The following is a 17,113-nucleotide window of genomic DNA, read 5'->3' on the forward strand; positions in this document are numbered from 1 at the left end:
TTGCATATCACCATTTAAGGCAGACCAATTCAACCACCTCTCACATCAGTCTTCTCGGTATCACAATCCAGAATAATGCAAGAGCAACTATGACGACACGGAAGCTGCTGGATCAAAAAACACAGGTGATTCACTTGCTACGCCGCATAGGCAGTCGGCACAGGGAAATGCGAGATGCCGACCTTGTGGTACTCAGCTCAGCGCTCCTCGACTACCATATGTTGTATCACCTCCCATGTCAAAATCCCATGGAGACGGAACTTGAACTAGTTCGAAGGAAGACCTTAAAGTAAGCACTAAATTGCTGCAACATACTTCGACGCAGGTGCTCTAGGCCACCGGAGTGACCAACACACTAGAGGAGCTCATAAGTCCGCAACGCCCAGTACAGTTCCACCTATTCCTTAGCACCAACCCAGACAAGGCCATCGTGCGTTATCTCGGCTACTCGGCGGACCCACCACCATCCCCATCGCAGGAAGAAAAATGCCTCTCGCTTGAACACCGAGCACGCATCACCATCGCTCCCCTGCCAAACATGAACCCCGACCGGCATGCTGAACAGCAGCACATCAAGACCAACGTCCTCTCGAAAACGATGAAGTTCCTCGGCCCCGTCAAGCACGTTTACTACGTTGACGCACATCCTGGGCAAGCTGAGGGACGGATCACGGCTCTCGTCAGACCCCTGGACCCTTAAACTACGAACTGGTCAAGATCGTACCAGGCGTACATGCCATCGACGACCCAGAAACTCGATCTATTGCAAGAGCCATATACGCCGCTACCACCCGTATTGTTTGCCCGCTAACACCCATCATCATCGTAACCAATTCGCAAGCCACCTTCAGACAATTGATCAGAAATGACCTGCACCCCCACACAGTCCGCCCTCCCAAAGACGCGCTCGATATAAAGCCCTACACGTTCCACAATATTTGGAATCCTGGGCACAAGGGGCTGGCAGGAAATGAGCGGGCACTTAGGCTCGCCTGAGCAACTATTGACCTGGCACCTGACGAGCTCTCGATCCGCCTGCGCGAATACCTCTAGTCCTTTCGTCCGCAGCGCAAGGTACATTCCTCCCCACATGGTACACTCACAAGGCGGCAGTTCGTCCTCCTCCTACAGATAGACTAACACATTACCCACTGAACCGCTCCCACATCGCTTTCGACATTTACCCAGCACCCCCACTTACTCGTTCTTCGGAGGTTACCCAAACATATTCCAACCAACATGTGCCTCGGATCGACATCCGAAGTAGACCCGCATTCCGAATTCAACTCTGGCATCCTGCGAGGCAAGTCTGGCGGACCCCAGCGCTGCGACAAAGTTTTTGCTGACGTCCAGATCGGAGTAAAGAAGCCATGGCCACAGCTTCCCGTGATGGCGCCCTGGACTGAGAGAGCTTGGGAAAATCAAGTTTATTCTCTTCCTTCCTTCCTTCCGTCCAATCCACGTGTGTGAAGGTGTTGGCAAGCAAAGCTTTAAACGACACCCACAACAATTGCCCAGGCGACGTCACTAGAATTCTCACAAGTCACTCAAAAAGAGTTAAAACGGAGAGAGAGAGAGAGATAACACGTTTATGGGGTCCGCGCCATTCTGGCGGCGCTTGTAGGCAGTGGCATCCTCCACTCACCAGCGACATCCACAGCCCTATCGATTACCCGACCTGAAGGTCCAGATCGGAGCTGCAGAACTCTGCCTTGCATTGCTCCTCTGAGGTGATTTGTGGGAAAGTATATTGCGGGCATGCCGATATGATGTGAGAAAGCGTGCCGTGATCTGCGCACAGGTTACAGGCTGCGGTTGGGTAGACACTTGGGTGTGTGGTGTCAGACGATCTGGGTTGGGTAAGGTGTTTGTTTGCAGTAAAAAGTAAACACCGAATGTGCTCTTTGTCGTGATCCAATTGCTAGTCTGCCGGTGGGTATTCCGCGGGAGTTGCTGTAGTGGGTTGTGATGTCATGAAATGTGTCCAGGCGATCCCTCGCAGACTGCGCCCCGTGATAAGGGTAGAGATTAGGCCCTGCCCAGATCATGAGCCCTAAGGCAAGATCGTGGGCCGTCTTAGCCATTTCGAAGCCGGAGTGCCTTCATGCCCCGGTAAGGCATATTTTATCCTCTGGGTGTGGTGACTGGCGTCCCACGAGTGGGGAAAAACCCGGACGACGGCGCAGAGCAGGTGCCTTGAGAGGAAGGACAAGATGGAGACCGGACCAATTTCCCTTAGAGGGTGTGTGCCAGTGATGATAGGATCATCATCATGGAGGGCCGGCCTGGGAAGCGGAGCGAGCGGTGGAGGTTCCGCAGGGCAGCTGGACAAAAACCACGGGCAGGAGGTTCGAGGCTTTTGTGGCTTTCGAGGTTCGAGGTTCGTTGTCGCTCCAGCGGGGTGATGTCCACGGGCCTGTGACACGGAAGACCGACGTCGCCGTTCGGAAAGCTGTTGGATTGCCGCGACGTCCCTGGGAGCCGCAGTTCCGAGGCAAGGCCTAGCGAGCGAAGCCAGCGGCGCGTGACTAAGCGGAACCGCTACCGGTCCGCCATCTTCCAAAACCCTGTGGCGAGGACGTCAACGCCATGGCGACTGAGCGCCATCACTGTGGGACAGAGCCGTGAGCGTAGCGTTGTTTATTTTTTTTGCTTCTCTCTCAAACCCTAGTGGGTCGGACCTGTTTATATTTTTTTTTATTTCGCTTGCGTGCTCGTTCCATCCCCAATATATACAGTGTTGAATTCTCTGTTCAAGACCATGGCGTCCATTTCCTTGTGATCTTCCTCCGCGAGTCACACACTCGTCTGCTTATCCCCAACGTCTTCACACTGAGGGATGTTGATCAAATTTTTTCCTGAAGTTTGAGTGCCACTCGCGATAATCTGCCTGTGGCTAAATTTTGGGTTGCATTCTTTCAATCTGAAATGATTGTCGGGGGGGTGGGATTTTGTTTTATGGCTAATGCTGTGGCGGCCTCTTCCACCGTTTAAGGGCGTGCGGCTCGTATAGTCGCCGAGTTTTTTGGAGAAGTCTGGTATTGAAACCGTGTATGCATTTTGGTGTCTGTACTCTGCTGCGTCCACATAGATGGTGTTTGGGTTATTCCTGTGTATTTATGGAGTGCTTCCGCTCGTTTCTTTCTCGTGGCTATGTGATGTTCAGGGTGCATGTGCGTATAGTTGCAGTGGTATTTATTACTTGGCTCTTCGAGTACGTGGCTACCTGCGGCTGATCGTGCAAGTCTTTCATACTGGCTGGTTAGATGACCCTCTATGAGCTCGCGGACTTGATTATGGAAAACTATAGAATCAAAGATGTCAGTGGATGTGCCGGGGAAAAGGCGAAGAGAAAGTTTGTATATTTGCCTGATAAGTACATCGACCAGCTCTTGTTCTTGCCTGGTTAAGCGAAGGAAATGCTGCGAGTATAGCAAACGAGGGAGATCAAAAGCCTGCAGAATACGGACCTTTTCATTTCCTTTCAAGTCTTTGTGACCGTTTGTTATTCAGCGTACTAAATGTGCCGTTCCTGTCGCGTTTCTTTCAATATTATCTAGGAATTCTCCGTTGGTTTGATCATGCTGAATAAGCAACCCAAGCACTCGGATGCGCGAGACCTACCTCTAAGGTGGGGTGTTCTTGGATATGACGCTTGATGTTTGGTTTGGCTGTCTTACGGGTTGGCGGTGGTAGCAAAAGCACCTCCGATTTAGTGGCTAGCATGCGAGTCCTGCCTTGGCGGCTTCTTCCACCGCTATCCGGATGCATTTCTGGAGCATTTTGCTGTATCCGCGTCATTGACATTCTGCCGGCCATAACCTGGAATTTGCGGGGCAGAGTCTTGAACGCAGCAGCAGCCTCGGCCACGGCCGGGCTAGAGCAGCGGACGCCACCACTGTAGCCCGTTTGTCAGTCGGGAGAGAGAAAACGCTGAGGGAACCTTAAGAAATCACATTTATGAGAAGCCGTTGCTGCTTTCACCGTTCGTAATACCTGTTAAAATACAAACGTGTTGGTAATCACCAATTTAGAAAAGGCAGACCCATTTGTGGCAAGCAGTGCACAACAAGTAGTGTTTCTCTAGCGCCCAGATGGCTGTATAAGGTTTGTACATTTTGTTTTCCCACTCGGCAAAACAATCCTTAACGCATGTTTGCCAAACGACCGGTTCATTCCATGGGGTGCGGATTACCCTCGAGGTGCTGTCGAACATGTTAATGAAGCTGTGCGAAGGCACCGCGCGAAAGGCGCCAAGCTGCACCAGAACATGCCCAAAACAACCACCGCTGAAGCAGATGACAAAGTTTTACTGCCGATGCCCCCGCGGGTATCAAGGCACCCCCGTCGGTGAAGGGTGGTTAAATTAGCGGCAACATGTGCAGTGTGCTCCTGGAGGGAAATCTTCTTCCCTCCATCTTCCGTCCCCCCACCACCGCCTCCGACAGGTTGGGAGTTTGTTGCCCCGCGCGCCATGAAATACCGGTTGGCTGGTGGAGCACGAAAGCTTTGCTTTATAAGGAACTGACAGAGAGAAATATTGCATATTTGGAGAAATTAGCCACACCTGAAAGGGAAGCTGTACTCTGAAAAGGTACTCCGAAAACGATGCCGGCTCCCGCACTTCGGCCTGCGAAACCTGGTAGCAATCAACGTTAAGGAAATGGCGCAGCCATTTCGGGAGTCTTCTGTTGCTTTAGCTCAAATGTCGCTCCGACACATCGGTTGAGCGTTCTAAAGGAGCGCCGGCATATTACGGATGTCGCTTGAAGGCATGCCACAGGTATGCTTCCGTATCCCTTCCTGATGTCAGAAGGTATGGAAGCGAAATTTAATAATACGTTGCTCCAAAAAAGGCATTGCTATCATAGAACAGCTCTTATTATCGCATGTGACAAATCGATAGGCTGAATATTTTCAAAATATGTTTTTTTTAGAATTTGTGTCAAAGCAGGTCATTTAAATTCACCGTACGGATCGTCTCAAAAATTTTTCAGTGCGTTCTGATATAATAGCGTTCAAAAAATCGTTTAGAGGCAAGCAGCACATGCCTCGCTCCACCAGTTTTCATCCTGGTAAAGTCACCTTATTCGCGCCGTTCTGGGGCTCCTCCTCACCAACGCCGTTCACTCTTTCCCAACTGTTGTTCTCTTTGCCACCACCAAGCCCTCTTTCAAAGTTCCGCAAGATGCTGACAATGGCGGCAACGCCATTGCAGGATGATTGCGGATAATAATACAAGCGCGAATGGGCGTAATCACGATCACAGGCTGCCGGGTGGCTGTGGCTCAAATTACACCTCGCCTAGTGTCTGCGATTCACTCGAGGTTGAAGGGCAACTTGTGCGTATGAAAACCCAGCATGAGCGTTTATAACTTCTTCGCTTGAAAGGATTTCCAACCGCATTTTTGCTGGTATATGTACCCGTCGGGTTAATGGCCGGGGATGGCCGGTGTATGCACCCATTACCGGTTTGCGGTTTAGGCCTGCTAGGTTTGGTGGTAAGATGCGGGAGACCTGCACGCACAGCCGCGCTTCATGCCGCTACCAATGAAATGCCTGTTATGCTGGTGGGAGAAATATTAGTGGGAATCTCATGGCTCATGCTCCCTGTCAGCTGTCCTTCGTGACTGAAGGGCTTGGTATGGGTTGGTGTGTTACTCAAACAGTCAGGTGCTTTGATTGCGGGACGGAAACGGACAGCTTCAAGTTTTTCCTCTAGAATAAAGCTCGGATCCTTCAAAGTGTTATTCACTAATTGGCTCGGAAGCTGATGAATGATGCTTAATCGCAAATTAAATACCAATTTGGTTATGTGTTTTTTTTGTACCGTCCATGAACTCGCTCCTTCTTCGCTGGTCATCTTTCTTCACAGAGTGAAAGGGTACTATTTTTATCTCTATAACAGATTATGACAGTGCTTGATGCCCCAATCCCAAAAAATCCCAAGAAGATTGAACAACCACATCCTAATTAGGACTGTGAAGTACAAGTCTTTCGAAATTAGCAGAAAATAATCTGTTTGTAGACTTGACATACACTCCCAGATCACTTTCTGTGCAATGCTCCCAAAGTAGGCAGCCGGCGAATTTTGTGTGAAAGTGCAGCAGAATTTCGACCCCAGAAAAACAAAACATTTCTTGCATCCTGTTTTTCTAACATCTCTACCCGCTTTTCTGTTCACTTTATAGTGCAAGTCGCATTAGTACGCTGTTATGTAAGGATAGGGGAACATTAGAAAAAAATAATTCCCCTATGGGAGGCCAAAGCTTTTCCCCTCGCCGTGGAATAAGAATAGCTGCCTTCACTACTGGTGGGTGCAGCCTCCAGTGGTGAATCGCCTTTCACGAGATAATTACCTTGTTACTCAGGGCTACTACGTGTCAGGACTTAAAAAAATAGTTGTCGAAAGAGGAAGACACAACTGCTTTGAGACGTCCAGCCATACGCCAGACAAGGTCGGCCGCAATAATGGGTTGATCCGGAAACCCTGCGGGTGAATTGTCTTAGCGGTGCGTATGTGAGCGTTCAGAGGTCTGTTCTTAACTCGGTGCTAATTTAGAGAGAGCATATAATCGTGTTGTGGTGCACGCATCCGTAACGAGTTTAACAGTGCGAATAGAGCGGTACCTCATGGTTGCTTTATTTCACTAGTGTTCGGTAATGAGAAAGTACACAAGACCACCGGTTTATGGACAATAACGCGACGCCACGTCCATCTACCCTTCCCAAAGTGTGATTCTTCTCAATAGAAGAATCTGTAGATCTCATTAGAAGTTCCGTAGAAAAGTTGCGTCTGTTCAATGTCGCCTACAATACTTGCGCTCGCGGATATTGGGTGCCCATCCGATAAAAAGCCCCTTACTGATGACCCATGCACCCTGTCGGAACACGTCATGGTTTTATCATCGGTTAAAAAGTGTTCTTCCCCTGGCTCAGATGGCATAACCTACACTGCACTCGCTCGTCTTTCTCCCGGAGATTTCTCCCGGACATTTTCAACCAATCCTGGATGACTGGTCGCCTTCAGCCCACCTGGAAGGCTGCTCGCATTGTGCCAATATTAAAACCAGGCAAATATCCAACAGACCTTCAGTCGTACCGACCTATTGCACTTTTGAGCTGTGTAGGCAAGCTCATTGAAAAAATGGTGCTGCTTCGATTGTATCGGAACCTCACCAACGTAAATGTTTACCCGCCACACATGTCTCGGATCCGAAAGGATGGGAGCAGTATGGATAATGTTATCGCCCTTGCAAATTGTGTGAAGCGCGAAAAAGCACAGCGTAACACCGTCATAGCGGTGTTTTTGGACGTCAAGGTTGCGTATGACTCGGTCACGCTTGACTCTATCCGCTTTCAAATGAATTTGGTAGATATTGTAGGCCGTATGTATGATTGCCTGTCGAAATATCTCAGCGACAGAACCATCTTTATGACCACCCCTGACGGCGACTCACAGAAGCACAGCGTAACTCGTGGCGTTCAACAAGGTGGAGTATTGAGTCCAGCACTTTCTAATATCGCCCTCATCGCAATCGAAAAGTGCTTGGCACGACCTGTTGCGATTTCCCTATACGCAGATGACATTTGCATATAGTGCTCCGGGCGCAATCGGCGTGTGCTCCGTCCGAGGCTTTAGCGGGGAATAGATTCCAACTCAGCGTTCCTTGCGGCGCGTGGTCTTGACATCTCCGCCACAAAATCAGCGGCAATCGCTTTCACGAAGCGAGACGTTACACGGTATGGCTTACTGTAATGGAAATACCAATACCGTACGCCGCAAATCAGACATTTCTGGGCGTTACGTTTGACAGATTGTGTACATGGACACCACGCATTGGAAGTTTGAACGAAAAGTTCACATCATTTTTCAACATCCTCGGAATGCTTTCTAGCAACTCTGCCGGCTGCACAGTATAGTCGCTCCTTCGTCTATACGACGCACTCTGCGAAGGTCTACTACCCTACAGCCTTCCGTCCTTGTTTTCCATTTCAGCGGGAAATCTAAAGGCTTTAGAAAGCATGCAGGCGCGCATACCGCGTGTGTGTATTGGCGTCCCAAAAACGACATCCACTGTGGGGACTATCATTGAATGTAGACGTTTCATGCCGATGGCACTGCGTAAACAGGAACTGCTTTGTCCGGGTTTACGGTTTGTGACAAGACAACCAAACCACCCATTTGCTGACACCTACGCTCCACATCTTGAAGACCTCTTGCCGCAAGAATACCAGGCCCCATCTCTGCCTTCGTACCTCCTATCTTTTCCCCCACCCATGAGTATTCACCCAACCATAAAAGGAATCAGGCGAAGAGCAGATTTTCCCGTTCCAGCTGCTAAGGTTTTTACTCTGCAATTGCTACATAGCAAATACGCCTGCCATACCCACATATATACTGGTGCCTGAGCAGTCATGGGCACGTTACCGGAAAAAAGTAAGAGTTACAGTTACAGTTACATAACCCAAAAAAGTAACTCTGTTACAGTTACAGTTACGAATTTTCTAAAAGTAACTAGTTACAGTTACAGTTACTGCAAAAATGTAACGTCGTTACTTTTCCGTTACTGAAAAGATTTGGCTTATTTAATAGAAACGTAGAAACGAACGAAGGCATGAAGGTATCAAAAATTACTCTTGGTAAAGCCTACACGAGGGGAACCTAAAATGATGCACTCTCATGCCAAAACCAACAATCGTTGTGTACACCTCTTTTTTTATTACAGAAGTTTTGCTATCCATCATAAGGAACTTTATTTTTTTGTTGCTGCACTCTCGCTGTAATAAATTTATTTGAAAACTTCATTGTAGCACAGAATAGTCGTTCTTTCAAATTGGTCAGAGAAGCCGAACTTACACTATACCGACCTGCATGACAACACAGCCGAAACAATCTTTCAATGTCAACCTAATTCATTTTTGCCTGCAATGCCGTCGCTTGTTGCAATGCCGTCGCTTGTCCGCCCGGCGTAGTGAGAGAGTGTGAGGAAAAGGGGGCGAAGGTGGCGGATCGACGGAAGGCCCTTGGAGGAATCGGCAAACGTACGTGAGAGTACATCGGTTGTCGAGGTGTTTTGGAAAGGTACTCAAAAAGTGCGCTTCGTTAACTTTTTATTTCGGGCTTCTGGAAGGAGGCGGAGACCAATTTGAGCCATTGCCGAAGCGACGTTTGTCTCTGGGCCCTCGGAGTTGTTCTCCCTCCCCAACCCCCAGCCACCCCCATCCCCGGAATGAGACAATATACTTCCAAAGGAAGAGAAACTGAAATGATGTCTTTACTGTTTTCCCCCTCTCCTCCCTCCCTTCCTCTCCTCACAACGGCGGATTTTGCCGTCTCGACCAGAAAATACTGCTCTCACCATCCCAGCCTTCCACAGCAATCACGTCGCCGATCCCAGGAACCCCTCCCTTCGTTTGCAATGAGGAATAGGCCGAACGAAGCTCTCCCAAGTATTCCTTGCACACATCAAAAGCAAATGTAGCTACTGTATTCGTTTCGGCTACAGCCCTCGAAACGAAGTCGCGAGGCTTTCCAAGAACATTTCTTCGTGCAGTGGCAGTGTGGTCAGGCGTGTTCCGGCCAAGGTGCTGGCTGGTGTGAAGGCACTCGGGGGCCACCATCGTTGGGATCGTTATATGTGTGGAGGGGCATAAAATTTATTACTTGCTCGACCTCGTTCGAGCACTTGGTACAGCTCGATGAAGCCTCTAGACCAGAGATCCCAAACGCGTAGTCCCAAATACGGCCTGGGGCCTCCAAACCGCACAACGGTGGCAAGCAACTGCGACTTGTGAATTGAACACCACAGTGCGCACAGGGCTGGATGAGCGCGAGGCCGCCGAGGGACTCGCCGCGGCGTTTTATGCCCCCGCAAACGGAACTGCTCGTCCGTAATGAGAAAGCGACGCCCTGACCGCAGTTTACCAGGTTTCCGCAAAAGTGCAAAGGTTTCAGTGCGTTGTGCGGCATTTGCGGGTGTTTGTTTACCTCTTCGGCTTTTACTGCACTCCAGATGTGGCAAAACGTGCGCTTAGGCACCTGTCGCAGCGTAATGTATGGCCTGGGTGAGAGCGATGTCGCGCTGCTGAGGAAAATACTGCAGCTTAGACTTCAAAACTTCGGGCCTTTAGTACACCGCGTGGGACACCACGCACACGTGCACGCCTAAACATTGTTAGTCCAGATGTTTTTCACCCATGAGAAGGGAGTGCGCTGGCATAGATGAAGTAGGCGAACGTTCTGCCGGAGGCCGAAAAAGTGTGACGCGACAACTGTTCATCGGCCGTAAATGAGTGTTGCTGTTGGATACTTTGTTTATAGAAATAAAGTAACTGTAACGATATTTCTCGTTACAGTTACTTCACAAAAACGTAACAGTGTTACAGTTACAAGTTCCTCTAACTTAAAAGTAAGTAGTTACAGTTACAAGTTACTGAAAAAAGTAACTAGTTACCGGTAACGCGTTACTAGTACCTAGTTACTGCCCAAGACTGTGCCTGAGTCACCGAAGGTTCCTCAACGATTGCTGTTTATATTCCGGCGTCGCAAACCACGATCTCCAAAAAACTCAGCCACAGGACATCGTCTACAGCGCCTGAGCTCGTCGCGATACGTGCGGCTCTTCAATACATCACCACCCACCCAGCCACTCAATGGGCAATTTTTACAGATTCCCGCGCGGCCTTTTAATGCCTTCAGTCTATTCCTAATTACAGCTACAGTGGCACATTCGCGTTTTACACTACTAAGCCGTCAGTGCTCATCACCTCATGAAACTCCAGTGGATTCCGGCTCATTGCGGTGTATCAGGCACTTAAACAGCAGACGCTACAGCTTCCCAGGCTCACAATCACGAGGTTCCTATTGCGGCCGTACGGTTCTCCAGGAAAGATGCGGCCGCACTGGCGTCTTATGTTGGGCGGCAGGTACAGCTTTCCCTAAAGGCTGCTCCAATACGCCGCTATTCACCACTCTACTCCCTTGACCCAGATGTACTTTCCAGTTACCGCCTGGTGTCAACAAGCACGACGCAGTTTTAATACACCGCACACGTTAGAACGTCCCCTACACACGCCTTTTAAGTTTTAAGCTTCAGCAGACCAGCTGACCCTAGTGCGAAGACTGCCATAGTCCAGAAAATGCCCACCATGTCATTTGTGTGTCTAGACGATACGATACACCCGGACTCTCCTTGACAGTGACTTTGGGCAAACTACCCACATCACGTCTGACGCTGCATGTTGTGTTTGGCCCCTGGTCATCTGTTAAAATTGCCTCACGCGTGACGAAAGCCTGTCTCAGCTTCCTCCGTAGTTCAGGTCTAGTCAACACTCTTTAACAGTAGTGAACATCGGTGAGACGCGTGATATAGAACCACGTTCCTCATCTTTAAATTCTTTACCTCAGTGGAATGTCAAAGTGCGTGTGTATGTCTCAAATAAAGCGTGTGACGTTGCCTCGTCTTGAAGTCATGACCATTGTGCTCAGAGCTCGGCTTACTAAACTGCTCTTAAAAACAGTAACCTCTAGTAATGTGGACTATTTCTGTTCGACGGATTCCAAAATTAGTTTGAGATGGGGGCGCTCTGCAGCAACTAATGGGAAACCATTCGTTTGCATCGTGTGATCGAAATTCAAGGTCTAACCTTTCGAGAACACTGCAGGCACAGTTCATGGAAAACAAACACGGCTGACCTAGTGACCAGAAGAATTTCTGCTTTCAACCTGACAACCTGGTCGTAAGGAGCCGAGTGGCTGCTCGGTCCCCACGCAGCGTGACGAAAAGAAAACGTCGTCTCCGAATACCAATGTAAAATTACAGACGATCTCTCTGAAGCGAAAAGCTGGATAAGTTAGCGGTTTTGGTGTGTGAGACAGTGATGCTTCGTGATAAAAATTTTCCATTTTTCAGGGAATTTTCACCTCTAATTTTGGCCAAAAAGAAAAAAGGGAAGTTTCAAAAGGTTCAGGGAATTTAGGAGTCGTGGAGCAAAAAAGAAAAATTGTGTAATCAACCAGACTTCGCATCATTTATTTCTTTTTTTCTTTAAAGATGTTTCCCTAACACTTCGTCTGATTTATGTTGAAATATGTGGAGTCGGTTCCCGCAAGCAACAAGCATCCCAGACCACTCCAACATAGTCTATAAAACAGGAGTGAGCATAGACGAAAGAACACTCCACGCAAAAGAGCAAGTAAAGCGTGAACTGGCCGTGGCTGGAGGGCTGTAGCCTCTCCGCCTGTATCATTCCTTCCATTGCCTGTATTCTTGCGCAATATAGAAAAGTGTTTCGGGTGCGCCTTAGTCCGCCTGCTCGCGGTGAACAAGACATCGCACCAGAGTTCCAGCGCTTAAAAATTTACCTCGATTACCCAACAATGTCTGAATGTTTTTCACACGGCCAGTTTTTACTTATCCCGTTATCATGAAAAGTAAGCATGCTGATTAGCAGCAGGTGTAGTAAAATTTAATTTACACTGAAGCTCTCATTCTCTGAACGCCGTCTGCGTCCGCAAGGCTACGTAAAGTAAACATACCTGGCGCTGGCTAACGCCAAACACCGAACAACAATCCACCTGAAGATGTCAGCTCAAGAAAAAGAACGCAGGGAAATTTGCAGGGAATGCTTTAGAAACCTGCCGGAAAAATATTCTAAAAATAGGGAATTTTTCTACCAAGAAATAGACTTTTTCGCCCGAGTACTGAACATCGCTGGTGTCAGACTGCACGACAAGCCTAGCCTCTTTTCGATGTAAACAAGCACAGCCACTACAGACGAGCGGTAAGAACAACGGGGAGAATCAGAAGATTTCTCCACAATTGCAGCGAGCGGCCGAGCGGGCGAACCGTCAGACACAAGAAGCTCTTCCCGTCGACGTGTTTAAAGAGGGCGAGAATACCTCGATTAGGGTTGATCAACCTACAGTTATGTCAAAGAGTTGGCTGCGTTGTCTATGAGAAACCTCATCGACAGGACACCTCCATCCTTTCGACGACAACGATGGCATAATGCGTATCAGAACCCGCTTAACTAACGCCTTCGTTTCAGAAGAACGTTTCCCGGTACTCCAAAGTGGAGATCATCGCTCTACCCACCTCAGCGTTGACGGCGCTCACCGGCCACTTTTACAGAGCGGAGTAAGCGATACTCTCGCTGAAAGCCGCTAGAGCTTCGGGGTGGTTATGGGGCGACAGTGGGTGAAAATAGAACTCGCACGCTGCAAAGTGTGCGCACGTTTTAACCTGCAGACTGCTAAAGCTCGAGTCGCGCCCTTGCCTTGGGACCAAGCCGCTGAGCGCACTCATTTCAAGTCTTCGGCGTCGACTTCCCCGGGCCTGTGTTTTGCCGAGGGATCAGCAAAATAAAAGCGCACATTGTATTGTTGACGTGTGCGGTACTGCGGTCGATTCACTTAGAACTGTGCAGCCACAGGATTGTTACCGCATTTTTGATGTCTTTCCTGAGATTTGTTTCACAATGTTGGCTACCAAGTGCAGTTTATTCTGATAATGCCCCGAGTTTTCGCGCGCCAGTCGAGATATAAAAGGACCTTTGCTGAGCGTTGCTTGAAATTCAAGTGCAAAATGTCTGTACCACAAACAACTTTAAGTGGATTTTTATAGCTTAGTGCACACCATGGTGAGGTGGGTTTTGGGAACGCCTGATCTGGAAAGTTAGGAGCTGCTTAATATAAACATTAGGAGAAAACAGCTCTAACTTTGAGCAGCTGACTATCATTCTTTCTGAGGTACAAGCCGTGGTTATTTCCAGAGATTTAACGTACCTTTCAGCAGGCGCTCCAGACAAGGAAGTGGTCACCCCTTTACATTTTTATGTGGTAGGAAAATCCTCACTCTTTCGCAGACGAACGACTCTCCAGAGTTTGTTAGCCGCAACGGAACTTTCAGACTGTGCAAATTCAAGCAGCGAAAGGTGAATGATTTCTTTAAGATTATGTCCTAACTCCTAAGAAAGACACACAGCCGGACACTACGTCCTGATAACAGAGTGGCACTTCTTTTATGTCTTGGAAACTTGAAAAAATATTCGAAGTGCGCTGAGGAAAAGATAGTCCCATAACAGCCTGCAAAGTTATCCGTTGGTCGCGCAGTGACTAGACCTGTGCCACTGTTCGAAACCTTTGAAGCAGTTAGAATGATAATTTGGTAGGCGCGGACGGTGTTTTTTACGGCCAACATGGTGATGACGACAGAGGCGCCGAGAAGGAAGTTGCAAGTTTGCACGCACGGTGACGGTGTGAGGCACGCATATGAGTTCTGAACGTCGCGCTTGCACCACCGTGCACGGCTTTGAATCGCTCTCTCCACGGCGCCAATTAGCACCGAAGGACGTACTTGCCTTTTCATAACACCCCCATTCGGATTCTTCGTTGCAGTTCACTAGTCCCAAAGCTAATCACGGTAATCGTTCACTGATAATGCAAAAAAGTAATGCAAAAGCCTGATAATGCAAAAGCCAAAGGGGGTGGGTTCAGCCTGGTCATCAGTTATTTTTGGTAGGTTGACCAGTGTCACGATTTAGACCCGCGTTCGTGAACCTGGGAGGGTAGGGGTACCCACTGGCGAGAGACGACATGCAGCGTGCTAATGGTGACGGTGACTGTCCCCCGAGCAGCCGTGCTCGGCGGTGTTTATTGACCGGCCACCCACAATGTTGCCCACTGAGCCTAGTGGCGCCACTGAACTTAGCGGCCAACGAATATCAGGGATGGGGGGTGCCACACACTTGTCACAACCAGTTTTTCACAGGAGCTTATACGAATATTGCGTGGTATATATTAACCCTGTAGTTTTATGTCCTTACAATGGGGCCTTGTGCACCTTGTTTTTATAAAGAATGTGCTAGTACTCCGAACCTAATTTTTTTCTTATGTACGCAGGTTCAACATTGTCGTCATCGTTATCATCAACGTCATCATATCCACATCCTATATATCTGGGATCAACCCACTCATGGGGGAAAACATATTGATGGGTTATTACCGCTGTGTCTTGTAGTTATCGGCGAGAAGTTATTGCGGAAAAAACAAATTCAGCGAAAGTGTACATTAAGTTGCGGGTTCATAGCGTCAAGGCTGTGTTCGCAGGGGTAGGATTAAAAACCAGCCTGAAACCATTGCGCAGTTCCCACAAGAACAGCGGTGATTATCTTGAATCTGAAAGAAAGGCGGAGCAAAATTCAGAAACTGTACAGCGAATCTGCTCCTTAGAAGACGCTGTGGTGGTTGGGTAAGAGGTAAAGTACGATTACTTGTCATTCCAATTCTTGATAACTAGCATATCAGCCGTATCATCAAAACAAACCAGCGTGCAATGTGTTTTCCACGCGAATGACAAGCCATTAACAACTGAAGGTTGTTTTTTCTCTGTCCACACGCCATAAATGATCTACTTTGTCATGACAGGAGTTTATCCGGACTATTTTTTGTTCTCAAATGCAGATGTTGAAGACATGACACACTGTGATCTAAGAGTCAAGGAGAAAGTGGGCCGTAATGGCCCGACAACTGATTGCCTAGATGCCTACAAGAATTTATGCAAGACTACACCAACAAGGTCACTATATGAAGAAGACTGTACACCATAACACCTTACCTTCTGCGACATCGAATGGACCATCATTTTCATGGGCGTTGCGCTTGGAAAAATAATTGGATAGCGCAAGCCACAATTCATCGGTACTCATTAAAATGTTTCTGGTTACCTTCAATGGGGCAAGTTGAATGCTTTAGTATAAAACCGTAAATAATTTGAAACCCAACCACATTTTTTATCGGCACCTTGAGTAATCTTGGTGACGGTACTGGCGATACTGCGGACCCCGAGCCCCCCAACATAAGCTGTGTCCTACCGTGGTGATGTGTTTTTAAGGTGAAGGGTAGAAACCTCTAACGGTGGCCGTCGGAGCCGTAGTCAAGATCCGGCCGATGGGCTGCCTGCCTGCCTACCAGGCAGGGAGCTCCGGGACCTCTTTGACAACCAGGGTAAGGTCAAAGGAGAAAGTATCCCGTCTCCCTGCTTTTCAATGTATCATATGGCATTTTCTAAACCCCCCCCCAGACGTGATCGGCCCCCGAAAAGGGGCCGCACCGAAGTTTCTTTTCCTCCTTTGCAATCGACCTCTCCCCCAAAGCCTGATAATTTCTCGCGGTTTCTGATCATGGAATCCGTTGACAAGACAAAGCCCATCACGTCCCAGTCTGTGTTTCTAATCTCCAAGTTTCTTGAAAGCCTTATCGGAAAGTCGTACAAAGCTAAGAAACTCACAACGGGAGAAGTTTTGATAGAAGTAGAAAACAAGCAACAATCCTCTAACCTCCTCAAGCAAACGCGCATGGTAGATGTTGACATCAAGATCACGCCCCGTCGCAGCCTCAATAGCTGCCAGGGCGTGATCTCTGATCGGGATCTAATGAATGAGACTGAAGCAGATCTGCTCGAGGGCCTCCGAGATCAGGGCGTGACAGCAGTGAGGCGAATCACCATACGCCGAAATCGTGAAATAATTCCAACCAAGCACATAATCTTGACACTTGACCGCTCTAACCTTCCTGAGTCGGTCAACGCAAGCTTCTTGAGATGTCCAATCCGACCCTACGTGCCGAACCCACGCCGCTGTTTCAAGTGTCAGCGGTTTGGGCACGGCACGTCTTGTCGTGGTAAATTGACGTGCGCAAAATGTGCAGCACATGATCATCAAACTGACAATTGTAAATCCGAGAACTTCACCTGTGCCAACTGCCAGGGACCACACGCTGCCTATTCTAGGAGCTGTGAAAAGTTCAAAGAAGAAAAACAGATCATTGCCTTGAAAGTCAACGAAAACATCACCTTCCCAGAGGCACGGAAGAGGTTCGCCTCCTTCCCTCTGGGCAGGTACGCCGACGCAGCTCGCCGGGGGGCGGAGCGGCGTCTGTTTTCGGCGGGGACCCAGTACCGCGAGTCGGACTTGGTCCCGCCACCGTCCCCCCCTGGGTTGCCTATGGCAGCCCAATCCACCTCCGCACCGCTCGCTCACACAGCAGCGGCTGTGGTGGCAACGTCTGTTGGGGATGCCGCTGCATCCACTGCTTCCTCTCCACCGGCCC

Source organism: Haemaphysalis longicornis, unplaced genomic scaffold, assembly GCF_048455015.1.
Source record: "Haemaphysalis longicornis isolate Haplotype H1 unplaced genomic scaffold, Haemaphysalis longicornis Haplotype H1 scaffold_13, whole genome shotgun sequence".
Classification (NCBI taxonomy): domain Eukaryota; kingdom Metazoa; phylum Arthropoda; class Arachnida; order Ixodida; family Ixodidae; genus Haemaphysalis; species Haemaphysalis longicornis.